Here is a 15,660-nt window from a genome sequence, read left to right on the forward strand (position 1 = left end):
TTACTCCTCCAGTTGCATTGCCAGTATGGTATCTTTTTGAGGCCAGTGCAAGCATGATTCTTCACCCTCCAGCTGGCACAGTGGTTTTAAAAATCCTTAGAGACAGGCCTGGGTTGCTTGCTGGGTAGGACATCTGTCCTGCTTGGTACTGTATGCCTGGCACATAGCTGGCACTCAATAAATAATTTTTGAATGCATGGCTGGAGAAAGACCTCTGGGTGATTTATGCAAGTGTAGGAGGAAGCATTATGCCCCTCCTCTTTTCTACGTGTGAAGAAACCATAGCGTTTGAGAGGCCAACAGCCAGGGTAAGGGTCCCAGAGGTTTCATGAGAATAAGCTTTTGATTTCCTGGTCCTCTAGAGACTAGGCTGCAACTGCCCTTTGTGCCCCTGTTGGGAGTAATGAAATTCACCAAACCTCAAAGCCCTGCTGGCACTGTAAAGAGGAGGCGATTCTACTGGAGGGGAGGGGATGGGAGAGCCTGGGGTTGGGGAGAAGGGGTTGGCAGAGGCATCCTTAGTTTGTGGTCAGTGGTGGTTCAGATGGTAAAGAATCCCCCTGCAATGCAGGAGACCTGGGTTCGATCCCTGGGTTGGGAAGATCCCCTAGAGAAGGGCATGGCAACCCACTCCAGTGTTCTTGCCTGGAGAATTCCCATGGACAGAGGAGCCTGGTTGCCTACAATCCATGGGGTCACAAAGAGTTGGACATGACTGAGGGGCTAAGCACAACACAGCCCCCTCTTCTCCATTCAGCCCTGTCTCTCCTCTGTGACATGACACCCTGTTTGACTTTAAGGTAACACCCCACCTCCTTTTGATATATCCCTCCATTCTATTTAAAGTCTGTGTTCTCTGGGACTGTTTCAACAAAAAGTTCAGCATCCCAGTTGCTGACCACGATCCATCATTTCTTCTCATTGCATCTTTTCTGCAGTCTGTTAAAAACCTCTAGTTCCTTGAATCCCTTACCTTCTAACTTCTCTTTTCTTCCCTACTTAACTTAGATTTTATACTCCATCCTTTAAATTATTCTCTTGCTAGCAACCTTCACCCACTTGCCCCATTGCCCCACAGGCCTGCAGATCCGCAATCCTGGGTCACTCTAGTTCTTTACCTCTTTTAGACCCACACCAGGCTGCCTTAACCTGCTGGAAAAGACCTCTTGGCAAACCAGAAATTTGGTAGTCAACCCTGACAGCTCTTTTCCCTATTTCTCTTCCCTGGAGGTTCTGTGTTTCTTACCTAAATTCCTCTTAAATGTGTTTCTTCTCATTTTGCTCTGATCAGGGCACTGTACTCTTTTACCTACATCACTGCTCTGAGTTGCTAATGAGTCTCCACCTTCACACTTGTCTTCCTACAGATGACTCCACACAGCAGTCATAATGTTCTTTATACATTTCAAATATGATCAAGAAACTCCACTTCTATCACCCTTTACTGGCTCCTTTTTGGTTGAGAGCAGAATCCAGTGTTTTCATCATGGCAGGTCCCTGGGTGATCTGGCTCCTGCTCACATGTCTGAGTTCACCTCGCCTCTCTTGTCTGTCTTTCCCCAGCTCCAGAAGTACTCTTCAGTTCTGCAGATGCTCTATGCACTCTCTTCCCTTAGGACTCTCTCTCTCTCCCTCTCCCACTCTTCACCCTCTCACCCCGACTTCATTTCTCCTGGTGATTCCCTACTCATCTTTCCAGTTTTTGTTTCAAGGATTCCTTCCCCGAGATTCCTCCTCCCTCGAAACACATCTGAGTTTTGCTCTGACCCAGTGCTCCCAGGGCACCCTGTATCTCCTCTAGGCTAATACCTAGAATCCTTTATTTTACACACATATTTGCTTATATCCTCCACTGTTTTATAAAATCCCTATTTTCCTCGTTTACTGTTGTGTCCCAGGGCACAGTACAATACTTGTAATATAGTGAGGGGGTAAATAAATATCTGTAGCAGAGAGTATAGAGTGATGGTGAGATAGATGAACAGGAACCATACTGCCTGCGTTCAAATTCCGAGGCTGCCTGTTACTTGCCGTATAATCTTGGATAAGTTATTTAACTGTTCTAGGTCTTGCTTTCTTATCTAAAAGGTGGGGATTTTAATAGTCCTCACCTGATGTGGTTGTGTGGATCATTGAATTACTACATGTAAACTGTTTAGAACAGTGCCAGCACAGATGAAGCACACAATTGACTACTGATAGTCATTAAAATATTTAATATGGCCATTTAAAAGCAGTGTGAAGCTATCTGTCATCTATAGCTATAGATATATATTCAATTGAGAATGGCCACATCTTTACACACCTTTATGAACTAGTTGTGCATGTTAAATTGAGTCTGTAACTCAATTAGTTGAACACATTTCCCATTTAAATAATATAAATCTCAATCTAGACTTTCCCTTTAGTGATGCCGAGAGCATGGCTGTGTACACTTTTACAGAGACCTGTGTCGCTTCATCTTTTTTTCTCTCTATTGTAACAGTGACCTCACCCAGCAGCACCAGCAGTGGACTTGGCTATTAAGCTGACCGTGTCTGTCTTTATATCCATCTCTAAAACCTGGCAGTATTAAGCTTACTGAATTTTTAAATTAGTGCTTTCCTTAATGTTTAGAGGCTTGGAATTATCCTTCATCTACTTAGGGTGACCCGAGGTGGAGACAGTCACACTTTTTCTCTCATAAGAAAGCGGTTTCCAACCACCTTTTATAAGAATCAGAATAGAATCTTGCAAACGCTTAGTTCTGTGTCCAGAGATACGCATCAGTTAATAGTGAAACCTGGAGTAAAGAACCAGCATTCCATGGTGCTCTTGAACTCACAATAAAACATGACTGCAAAACAGTGTCAGGAGAGAAACACTCAAGTAGGAGAACATAAAATATGGTATTTTTTTTTGAAACTGTGACCATGAATTGATGCTACACTGGTTCAACTTTCTCATAAGGTAAAGAGAATTGATAAAAGAGGTCCTTAAGTGTGTGTGTATGTATGACTATAGATATTCACATATACATATATAGCCTGAGTAAATAAAATGAAGCACTGGAAAAGATATCAGACAGCTCTCCCTAGGTCTTCCAGTTGTTTGAGGGCCAGAGTGTTGTTCACTCTTTAGTCTGTCTCTTGGGGACAGTTGCGTGAAAATCTTTCATCTGTGTCTTTGATGGCTTTGAGTCATAGGTTCTGCCAATTGAGTCGCTCTTATTTCTTTCCATCCTTCTTTACCCTGTCAGACTTCTGCTGTGGGGCATTCTTCATCCTAGGGACACTACTTCCTATATGCTTTCTCATTAATTAATCTTTGGCAATCTAGTTTCTGACTCTTTTAACTCTTTTACACGAAAATGACAAAAGTCACCTGTGATCTTCTGACATTTTCCTGGCCTTGATTCACCTTCAGCTTTCCTTCTAGTTGATGATGCCCAGCAAGTCGCATTGTTGAAACACAGCCCTGTTTGGGAGGCAGTGACCCTGGGCTTATCCAGGTGGGTTTCCTGGTTTTCTCCACCCCGCCTCTGCTGGCTCCTCTTAATTCTTGCATGTTCAACAGAGGATTCACCAAGTTGAAGCCTTTTCTTTTTCTCCTTCAGTGTCAGCCCTTTGAGCATTTTGTTCTCCTCTACAATCTGCTCTGAGCTTTGTGAAAGAAGGAACACTGTGTTTTTGGTATTCTTATATCTGTTCCTTATTGCTTAGCCCAATACCTGGGTCGCGGTAGATGCTCAAAGTCTATTGCCGTGCATTTAAGCTGTGCAGATGATTCCAAAGTCTAAACTGATAATTCTGACTTTTAGTCCCAATAACATTACCTCCTTCCTGTGCATGTCCAATAATAATAGAAACAGCTTCTTCTATGAGGTACCTGTTGTGGGCTAGCCAGTCTGCTAGGTGATTTAAATACACTATTTGTACTCTGTCCAACAACCCACCAAGGTACATATTATCATCAATACTTTATTTTTTTTAATATAAATTTATTTATTTTAATTGGAGGCTAATTACTTTACAATATTGTAGTGGTTTTGCCATACATTGACATGAATCTGCCACATGTGTACATGTAAAATTGACATCCACTTGGATACCTAGAAGACATCTCAAACTTGGCCTGAAAAGAATGACTGGCCACACTTGCTCCAGTCAAATCTTCTGCATCTCAGGAGGCAGCATCTCATCCATCCAGATAATCTCCACTCACTGCTTTGTCATCCCACATCTAATCCATGAACATGTCCAGTTGACTCTCTCCTGATCCATCTGATTTTCCTTATTTCCACTGCCCCATCCCAGTCTAGGCCATCATCATCTTTTCCAGACCAGTACAAGCGCCTCCTAACTGGACTCCCCTTCCATCCACCTGCACTCCATTCCCCACACAGCAGCCTGCGGTCCTTTAATGTCATCACAGCCCAGGAGTGGTCACATTCTGAGGGTGGATGTGAAAACTGCCTACTGGTTTGATTTGATGGTATTAGCAGTGTGGCTGTACTTGTGCTCTGCTTTAGGGGAAATGTTTGAAAATTTAAGTTCTTTAAAAATATCAAGTGAGGGTTGATTCACTTATGAAGGGATTAGCAGAGGCATCTGTAAGCAAACCTAAGAGATGATTATTTTATTGGAAAATGCTATACTTTATAGCATATACCTAGACAGCGTATTAAAAAGCAGAGACATTACTTTGCCAACAAAGATCCTACTGGTCAAAGTTATGGCTTTTCCAGTAGTCGTGTATGGATGTGAGAGTTGGACTATAAAGAAAGCTGAGTGCTGAAGAATTGATGCTTTCAAACTGTGATGTTGGAGAAAGACTCTTAAGAGTCCCTTGGACTGCAAGGGAGATCCAACCAGTCCATCCTAAAGGATATCAGTCCTGAATATTCATTGGAAGGGCTGATGAAGCTGAAACTCCAATACTTCGGCCATCTGATGTGAAGAACTGACTCATTTGAAAAGACCCTGATGCTGGGAAAGATTGAAGATGGGAGGAGAAGGGGATGACAGATGATGAGATGGTTGGATGGCATCATCGACTTGATGGACATGAGTTTGAGTAAACTCTGGGAGTTTGTGATGGACAGGGAAGCCTGGCATGCTGCAGTCCATGGGTTTGCAAAGAATTGGACACCACTGAGCAACTGAACTGACTGACACTTTATAGAAACATAATATTTCTTTAAGTGGCAGGCACTTAAAATATTAGCTCATTTACTATAATTTATTTGTACAACACTTTGAAGGGATATATTGATTATGTAACGTGAGGAACATTCATACCCACATATGGATAATGTATGCGTCTTAAGTTTTATTATCCTATTCAAACAACAAGTGGTATTTGTATTGCCTATAATTTTGATTTTCATTGAAATCTGACTGCTGGAAGAACAAATAACCAAAGAGAGAAGGAAGATAGCCAAGGGAGCTGTCATTCATGGTTCCATGGTTCTGGCTTTTAAACCACTGTTATTCATTTGAGATCAAATTATCCAGGGCTGGCTGTGAGATTCATAGATGTCACCGGCTCTGGTTATTTCCAGACTAGGTACACTGGTCCAGGAAGCACACACTTGGGTACTAAATATAAGTCCTGTTTCTCTTGATACAGTGTTAACAGTATGTAAAAAATTCTCACATGCAGAGATTCATGTTCATGTCTTTGAAAAAGTGTTTCAGAAAGAACCCAGCTCACTTTCATATTAGACAAATATGATTTTTAATGATTATCATTAATTTATCAGAAATGCAAATATTTATCTCTTTTTTAATTAGTGGAGACAAGTTACAAGTGAGAATTCTGTCAATGTTTGCTTAATTGGTATAATTCTCACTTCATTGAAAATTATTTACCAATGCTCTTTGTTCAATGATCTGAATTTGCTCTCATGGAAAAGCAAAAGTAGAAAATGCCTAAATTTCTCCTGTGTGAAAGTGTCTCTTTTCTTTTCTTTTTCAGGGGGACAGGGTTTTCCCAAGGTCTGTGACAAACCTCTCCTCTCTATGTTTAAGAAATTATTGATTCTGGTGGAGAATTTGTTACTTAGAAGATCTGTTAGTTATTTGCAGATAATACAGTGCCTGTATGTGCTGAGTTGGTCAGTTTTATCTGACTCTTTGCGACCCCATGGACTGTAACCTTCCAGGCTCCTCTGTCCATGGGGTTTCTCCAGGCCAGACTACTGGAGTAGGTTGCCATGCCCTCCTCTAGGGTATCCTCCCAACCCAGGGATTGAACCCAGTCTCCCGCATTGCAGGCAGATTCTTTACTGTCTGAGGCCCCAGGGAAGCCCCACGAATACTGGATTGGGTAGCCTATCCCTTCTCCAGGGGATCATCCCACCCCTGGAATCAAACTGGGGTGTCCTGCATTGCAGGCAGATTCTTTACCAGTTGAGCTATCAGGGAAGCCCATACAATGGCTATTCAGCTATTAAAATAATCATATTTTTAAATACCATTAATGGAAGGGAAAATGAAATATAAGGAAATTACAAGCCAAATCTCTATTAAAAGTAAGATTATGTTTTGGAAATTTAAGATGGTCAGATTCTTTATGCTGACAAAAGGTCTGTAGAGTCGAAGCTATGGCTATTCCAGTTGTCGTGTACAGCTGTGAGAGCTGAGCTGAGTGCTGAAGAATTGATGCCTTCGAATTGTGGAGCTGGAGAAGACTCTTGAGAGTCCCTTGGACAGCAAGGAGATAAAACCAGTCAATCCTAAAGGAAATCAACACTGAATATTTATTGGAAGGACTGATGCTGAAGCTGAAGCTCCAATACTTTGGCCACCTGATGCAAAGAGACAACTCATCAGGAAAAGACCCTGATGCTGGGAAAGGTTGAAGGCAGGAGGAGAGGGGGATGACAGAGGATGAGATGGTTGGATGGCATCACCGACTCAATGGACATGAGTTTGAGCAAACTCTGGGAGATGGTGAAGGACAGGGAGACCTGGCGTGCTGCAGTGCATGGGGTTGCAAAGAGTTGGACACAACTGAGCAACTGAATGACTGAACAACAATTCTTTATTTTGCTTCAACTTTTCTTTTATTACTTCTTTCTGTTTTTCCTTCCTTTTCCCCATCTCTCTTCCCTCTTTCCCTTCTTTGTCTGTGGACTTCTCTTCCTCATCTCAGCTCTTTTACCCATGAGTCGCATCCTAGGTGATCTCTTCTTCTACCTCTGGATGAAGTTTATCATCACCGCTAAGTTCACTCATGTCCCTCCATGGCTCCAGCCATGCCTCCGACAATGACAAACAAATGTTTATCTTCTGGCTTTCCCTCCTCTCAACACTTGAAATGTATTTCAAGGAGTACCTCAAATTTAACATCTCCCAAAGGGAACTTACTAACATCCATAATCAAACTTCCTTTTCTTGCATTTCCACCTTGGTTGATGCTTGACCAAGGGACTTAGCATCTCCCCAGTGGCTCAGGCTAGAAGCTATGTCCTCCTGGACTCCAGTCTCCACCTCATTCTCCACCTCCTGCTCCTGAGGTCACCAAACCCTATTAATGTAACAGTTAAATCTCTGTTCATTCTGTTTCTTCTTACGCAGACTCACCATCATGATGAAAATCTTCACTGTCTCCTGCTTGTGCTTTTGCAATAAAATCTTAACAGGTCTTCTTACCTATGATTTCCTTGATGTCTAATCCATTAATTGGTATAATTCTTCACTGGTATAATTCTCACTTCAAATAACTAACAAATATATCTTCTAAGTAATGAATTCTCCACCAAAGTCAATCCTTTCTTTTTTTTTAATTTAATGAAGGAATTTATTTTTGGCTGCACTGGGTTATCATTGCTGCATGGGCTTTTCTCTAGTTGTTGCAGGCAGGCTTCTCATTGTGTGGCTTCTCTGGTGGTGGAGCACAGGTTCTAAGGTGCTTGGGTTTCAGTAGTGGTGACACATGGGCTGGGTAATTGCAGCTTCTGGGCTCTAGAGCACAGGCTCAATAGCTGTGGAACATGAGCATAGTTGTTCTGCAGCATGTGGGATCTTCCCGGATCAGGGATCGAACCCATGTCTCCTGCATTGTCTGGAAGATTCTTTACCACTGAGCCCCAAGGGAAGCCCTCCAGTCCTTTCTATATGCTGCCATTAGAGTAACATTTCCATACCCCAATTCTGACTCTTTTGAAACCTTTGATGGTCCTATTCTATCAAGTTCAAATTCTATTGCAGGACCTATAAAGCCCTTCACAGTTAATTTTTCTATCCTCATGGGCAGTGCTGTGTAATGGTTAGAACTTGTACTACGGCAGAGTGATTATGGACAACAGTTCTGTATTATAAACTTCAAAACTTCTAAGAGACTAGATCTAACTTATTCCCATCACAGAAAAGAAATAGTTACACCGTATCTGTGACAGAAGTGTTGGTTCATGCTCTGGTGGTGGCTATATCGCAATGCATAAATGGATCAAACCAACACGTTGTACACTTTAAACTTATCCAGTGTTCAGTTCAGTTCAGTCGCTCAGTCGTGTCCCGACTCTGCGACCCCATGAATCGCAGCACGCCAGGCCTCCCTGTCCATCACCAACTCCCGGAGTTTACTCAAACTCATGCCCATCGAGTCGGTGATGCCATCCAGCCATCTCATCCTCTGTTGTCCCCTTCTCCTGCCCCCAATCCCTCCCAGCATCAGGGTCTTCTCCAATGAGTCAACTCTTCACATCAGGTGGCCAAAGTATTGGAGTTTCAGCTTCAGCATCAGTCCTTCCAATGAACACCCAGTACTGATCTCCTTTAGGATGGACTGGTTGGATCTCCTTGAGTCCAAGGGACTCTCAAGAGTCTTCTCCAACACCACAGTTCAAAAGCATCAATTTTTCAGTGCTCAGCTCTTTTCACAGTCCAACTCTCACATCCACATATGACCACTGGAAAAACCATAGCCTTGATCAGACGGACCTTTACATGTCAATTATGTAGAAGTTATAAAAAAGACACCTGTGCTAGAGTCCAGCTATTTGGATTTGTATATTAGTTTTGTTCAAATGAGATCTTAGATACGTTACTGAACTTCTCTAAACCTCAGTTTTCTCATTTGTAAAATCTGAGTTATTTTGAAAGGTATTTTGAAGATTGGAAAATGCATGAGTGCATGCATCTAAAGTCCTTTGAAAAGTAGACATCAACTACATAATGTTCAATAAATAAAAAACTCTTCCTTCAAGTGCATGTGGAATTTCTTGCTTTTCCCAAACAGGCCTCATGTTGTCTTGCCTCTGGAAATTTGCACGTGGGTCTATTCCCTTTAAGAACAACTTAAATGTCCTTTTTCTGGAATTTTCTTCCATCTAGACAGGCTAAACACCTGACTCCCTTCTATCTGTTCCAGAAGGGCCTCATGTAAACCTTTGTTGCAGCCCCTGTTGAATTGTTTTGTAGTTGTTTATGTGTATGTGTCCTCAAATAGACAGTTGGAACGGATGATCCCATTCATGTTTTTATTTCCCTCAGTGCCTGTCACAGAAGAAATGTTTAATAGACATTTGTTAAAGAAATGGGTTAATTATGGCTCTCTCTTTTCTTGGGCTCATGTTGTTTTGGTCCTATAAAAGAATTTTTTTTTTTTGCTAGAAGACAATAGTATCCCAAAGAGAGATTTAATCATTTTGTGATTAAAAAAAAAATCCACATTTGTTTAGGATGAACAGGTTTTCTTATCTGGGAACTTCTATCCTGCTGATGTGAGCAAAATGAGTACAGTGTTATCTTGATAAAAATTAACTTAGATTAGGCTTTCAGTTCAGTTCAGTTCAATTGTTCAGTCGTATCCGACTCTTTGTGACCCCATGAACCGCAGCATGCCAGGCCTCCCTGTCCAACACCAACTCCCAGAGTCCACCCAAACCCATGTCCGTTGAGTCGGTGATGCCATCCAACCATCTCATCCTCTGTTGTCCCCTTCTCTTCCTGCCCTCAATCTTTCCCAGCATCAGGATCTTTTCAAATGAGTCAATTCTTTGCATCAGGTGGCCAAAGGATTGGAGTGTCAGTTTCAGCATCAGTCCTTCCAATGAACACCCAGGACTGATCTCTTTTAGGATAGACTGGTTGGAACTCCTTGCAGTCCAAGGGAAGAATCTTCTCCAACACCACAGTTCAAAAGCATCAATTCTTCAGTGCTCAGCTTTCTTTATAGTCCAACTCTCATGTCCATACATGACCACTGGAAAAACCATCGCCTTGACTAGACGGACCTTTGTTGGCAAAGTAATGTCTCTGCCTTTTAATATGCTGTTTAGGTTGGTCATAACTTTCCTTCCAAGGAGTAAGTGTCTGTTAATTTCATGGCTGCAATCACCATCTGCAGTGGTTTTGGAGCCCAGAAAAATAAAATTAGCCACTGTTTCCACTGTTTCCCCATCTATTTGCCATGAAGTGATGGGACCAGATGCCATGATCTTAGTTTTCTGAATGTTGAGCTTTAAACCAACTTTTTCACTCTCCTCTTTCACTTTCATCAAGAGGATTTTTAGTTCTTCTTCAGTTTCTGCCATAAGGGTGATGTCATCTGCATATCTGACATTATTGATATTTCTCCTAGCAGTCTTAATTCCAACTTGTGCTTCCTCCAGCCCAGCGTTTCTCATGATGTACTCTGCATAGAAGTTAAATAAACAGGGTGACAATATACAGCCTTGATGTACTCCTTTTCCTATTTGGAACCAGTCTGTTGTTCCATGTCCAGTTCTAACTGTTGCTTCCTGACCTGCATACAGGTTTCTCAAGAGGCAGATCAGGTAGTCTGATATTCCCATCTCTTTCAGAATTTTCCACAGTTTATTGTGATCCACACAGTCAAAGGCTTTGGCGTAGTCAATCAAGCGGAAATAGATGTTTTTCTGGAACTCTCTTGCTTTTTTGATGATCCACCGGATGTTGGCAATTTGATCTCTGGTTCCTCTGCCTTTTCTAAAACCAGCTTGAACATCTGAAAGTTCACAGTGCATGTACTGCTAAAGCCTGGCTTGGAGATTTTAAGCATCACTTTACTAGTGTGTGGGATAAGTGCAATTGTGTGGTAGTTTGAGCATTCTTTGGCATTGCCTTTCTTTGGGATTGGAATGAAAAGTGACCTTTTCCAGTCCTGTGGCCACTGCTGAGTTTTCCAAATTTGCTGGCATATTGAGTGCAGCACTTTCACAGCATCATCTTTCAGGATTTGAAATAGCTCAACTGAATTCTGTCACCTCCACTAGCTTTGTTTGTAGTGATACTTCCTAAGGCCCACTTGACTTCACGTTCCAGGATGTCTGGCTCTAGGTGAGTGATCACACCATCATGATTATCTGGTCGTGAAGATCTTTTTTGTACAGTTCTTCTATGTATTCTTGCCATCTCTTCTTAATATCTTCTGCTTCTTTTAGGTCCCTACCATTTCTGTCCTTTATTGAGCCCATCTTTACATGAAATGTTCCCTTCATATCTCTAATTTTGTTGATGAGATCTCTAGTCTTTCCCATTCTATTGTTTTCCTCTATTTCTTTGCATTGTTCACTGAAGAAGGCTTTCTTATCCCTCTTGGCTGTTCTTTGGAACTCTGCATTCAAATGGGAATATCTTTGCTTTTCACTTCCCTTCTTTTCACAGCTATTTGTAAGGCCTCCGCAGACAGCCATTTTGCTTTTTTGCATTTGTTTTTCTTGGGGATGGTCTTGATTCCCGTCTCCTGTACAATGTCACGAACCTCTGTCCATAGTTCATCAGGCACTCTGTCTATCAGATCTAGTCCCTTAAATCTATTTCTCACTTCCATTGTATAGTCATAAGGGATTTGATTTAGGTCATACCTGAATGGTCTAGTGGTTTTCTCCACTTTCTTCAATTTCAGTCTGAGTTTGGCAATAAGGAGTTCATGATCTGAGCCACAGTCAGCTCCCAGTCTTGTTTTTGCTGACTGTATAGAGCTTCTCCATCTTTGGCCACAAAGAATACAATCAATCTGATTTCCGTGTCGACCATCTGGTGACATCCATATGTAGAGTCTTCTCTTGTGTTGTTGGAAGAGGGTGTTTGCTATGACCAGTGCGTTCTCTTGGTGAAACTCTATTAGCCTTTGCCCTGCTTCATTCTGTACTCCAAGGCCAAATTTGCCTGTTACTCCAGGTGTTTCTTGACTTCCTACTTTTGCATTCCAGTCCCTTATAATGAAAAGGACATCTTTTTGGGGTGTTAGTTCTAGAAGGTCTTGTAGGTCTTCATAGAACTGTTCAACTTCAGCTTTTTCAGCATTACTGGTTGGGGCATAGACTTGGATTACCGTGATATTGAATAGTTTGCCTTGGAAACGAACATTTATTTTTATTGGGAAGATATGAAGTATCTAAAGAAAAAAATTTAAAAGGAATTTTCTCTTATCTTGAATGATTCTCCTGAGGATGATTCTGCTCTTTTACACTCAAAAATTTTCGATTCCCAGGGAAGTTGATCAGTAACACAGTTAGACATGGTGAGAATTTTTGAGTCTGGTCTTGCAAATATTAGAATTACTGTATCAAAGCGGAATGTCAAAGCGGGTGAAGTATGGGTTTGAAGCCTCTACCCCCATCCCTTCCTCCCCGTCTGGTATCCTCTGTTCTCACGATGACCTCTGCTTTCTCTTGCCTAAATTGTCAGTTGTCCTTATTAGGGGTGTGGCTGAGCCACTTTCCTAACTTCTGTCTATACAAACTCAGTAACTGTTGCACTCAATCCAAGATGGACAGGGTTCTTCTGGCCCAGTGTCACATAGATGACCTGCACCTCAGCATGTTGGAAATGATCTCTGACCCAAAGGAGACACTTCAGTGCTGGCAGTAGCATATCCCTTACCAGAGCTGAGACGGAGACATTTTATAAATGAAGGGTGCGAGCCTGCTAAGTTGTTTCAGTCCTCTGTGATTCTCTGCGACCTATGGACTGTAGCCCACTAGGCTCCCCTGTCCATGGAATTCTCCAGGCCAGAATACTGGAGTGGATTGCCATGCCCTCCTCCAGGGGGTTTTCCCAGCCCAGGGTTTGAACCTGCGTCTCTTATGTCTCCTGCATTGTCAGGCAGTTTCTTTACCACTAGTGCCAGCTGGGAAGCCCAAAAATGAAAGTCTTAGTCACTCAGTCATGTCCAACTCTTTGTGACCCCATGGGGACTGTTGTCCTCCAGGCTCCTCTGTCCATGGGATTTCCAAATCAGTCTGCTATGGGTGAAGGAGTCGTTGAGCATCAGTGCTCTGAACTGTCATTGGAAACCACAACAAAAAAGCGATTATCCCTTCATTCATTTTGGTGTCATAAAGGGGGCATAGACCAAGAGGTCAGGAACACCTGGGCTTGGAATTTCTCCCATATGATTGTGTTAGGGTTGTTACTGCATAGCTTCTGAATTTCACTTGCTAATTGTGAAGTGGGAACAACACTGCCTATGTAGGAAGCTTTGTTGTGAAGGTTTAATGAGATAATGTTGATCAACTGCTTGGGAAAATGGCCTGGTACATAGAAGTATATCATCAATAAAAGACATAACTGTTAGTTTTGCACCCACTGGAACTTTAATTGATCGCTAACTTCATCCTAGGTATTGTGCCAATTGCTGAGGCTCTAAGTAGTCTCACATCTTTATTTTAGCTCAATTTTGTGCTTCTCAGTACTCAAACCTTTTAGACACTTTCCCCTTTATGGTTTTCCACTTTACAGTTAGGATTAACTCCCTTAGGGGTGAGAGTAAAGGATGTGAATGGAAAAGGACAAGGCTGTCATTGGAACACAAAATTGATAACTTGTCCCAGAATGCAGTGTGCTCCATGAAAATGATTTAGAGACTGTAGAATCTGCCAAAGTTAATCAAGGAGTATTAACAGCCTGTTGAAATCTCTTATGTTCCAGCGGGGGAGGGGAAGAAAGGATGGGGAAAAAAAGGCCAGTTAGCAGCTAAACGTTCAAAAGCAGAAAGGTGAAAAGTTCATAATGGTTAGGTTGGATTATCAGCTCCGAAATATTATAGGTTATTTCTAGGTTTGATGCCAATCTCTTTTCCTCCTGAAAGCGACGACCAAAGTGAAGACCAAGAATTCTCAATATAGACTACACACAGCTACTGTGCAGACCACAGTGGAGTGCCTTTTCATTTGAAAATATAAAATCAGAATCATCGACATTACCACCTTTAAGATGTTTTTCCCTAAATTAAGAGTATCTGATAATGGAAATTCACAGGAAGGATATTTGTTCCTCCTCTTATGTGATTTCAGTGACTTACTCTGCTGTACATTTTTTTTTTTCTGTATTTGTTAATAGTACATGTTTCTTGCATCTTTCTAAGTAGAATCTATTTGAGACCCTTTCATAGACTTTTGCTTAGCTCTCAGATGCTTGAAGCCTATAATTCAGGGATCATTCAAGGACGTACTCACCCTCCACAGCTTCTCCAAGGGAGAGCGGCCAAGTTTCTATTTTGGATGAATTTCTTAAGCAAAGATTTCATTAGTCATATTTATGGAAAACTGCACTACCTTTCCCCATTTATTTCACTGTTTAACCAACAAACATCTCCTCCTGAAACGGACTCTGTAGTAATACTTCTGCTGTGTCCTTTTGCCCTTAAAGTGTGATGATAAGCTGTATGCACTAAAGCTGATATAATGTTGATGGGAACAGATTAACTGTAAATGCCATTTTTAATTTATCACAATTATTTCATTTGAGCTTAGCAGTGATTTGAAAGTTGTGACAAACTGCTTAACAATATCATAGAAAGCAAGTTTTACATCCTTGCACAAACAGTATTTAGTAAGACAATGTAATAAAATCAAGAATTGGTAATGAATAAGTCCAAAATTTCAAGTTGTATTTTAACTTTAGGCAGAAAAGTTTGCACTACTTCAAATAATTTGTATATAGGCTTGAATCAATTTTTTGATTATTAGTCTGTTTTAAAATGAGTTATCTAGAGCAGTGCTTCTCAAACCTAAATGTGCATTAGAATCACTTGGAGGACTTGTTAAAACACTGCTGACCCTCATTTCCCCCCACTTCCCTTCAACTCCCAACCTTCGTAGTGGGGACAGTAGGTCCCCCCAGCTCCTTGATTCACTAGGTCCAGGGTGCTGCCCAAGAATTCACATTTATAACATACTCCATCTGAGGCTCCTGCCTGTAGTTCCCAGGTGGCTCAGTGATAAAGAGTTTTCCTGCAATGCAGGAGATCTGGGTTGGAAACTTGGGTCAGGAGGATACTTCTCCAGGGGATCCTGGAACCCATTCCAGTATTCTTGCCCAGAGAATCCAAGGACTGAGGAGCCTGGCGAGCTATAGTCCGTAGGGTTGCAAGAGTTGGACACAACCCAGCGACTGACACTTCTTGAGAACCATTGGTCCAAAGCTTGTGGTAGAAAAGAAAGAAGAGGATCTTAGGAAATGGACTCTAGTACTATTGGCTTCTCCACTTACAAGCTGTATAACTTTAGTTGAGGACGAGATGGCTGGATTGCATCACCAAATCAATGAATATGAGTTTGAGCAAGCTCCAGGAGAGGGTGAAGAACAGGGAACCCTGGTATGCTGCAGTCCATGGGGTCGCAGAGTCAGACATAACTGAGCGACTGAACAACAACAAACTTGAGTTGAATCGTTTTCATTGTGGGACAGGGATGAGCGTGTGTGT

Source organism: Cervus elaphus, chromosome 28 (assembly GCF_910594005.1).
Source record: "Cervus elaphus chromosome 28, mCerEla1.1, whole genome shotgun sequence".
NCBI lineage: Eukaryota > Metazoa > Chordata > Mammalia > Artiodactyla > Cervidae > Cervus > Cervus elaphus.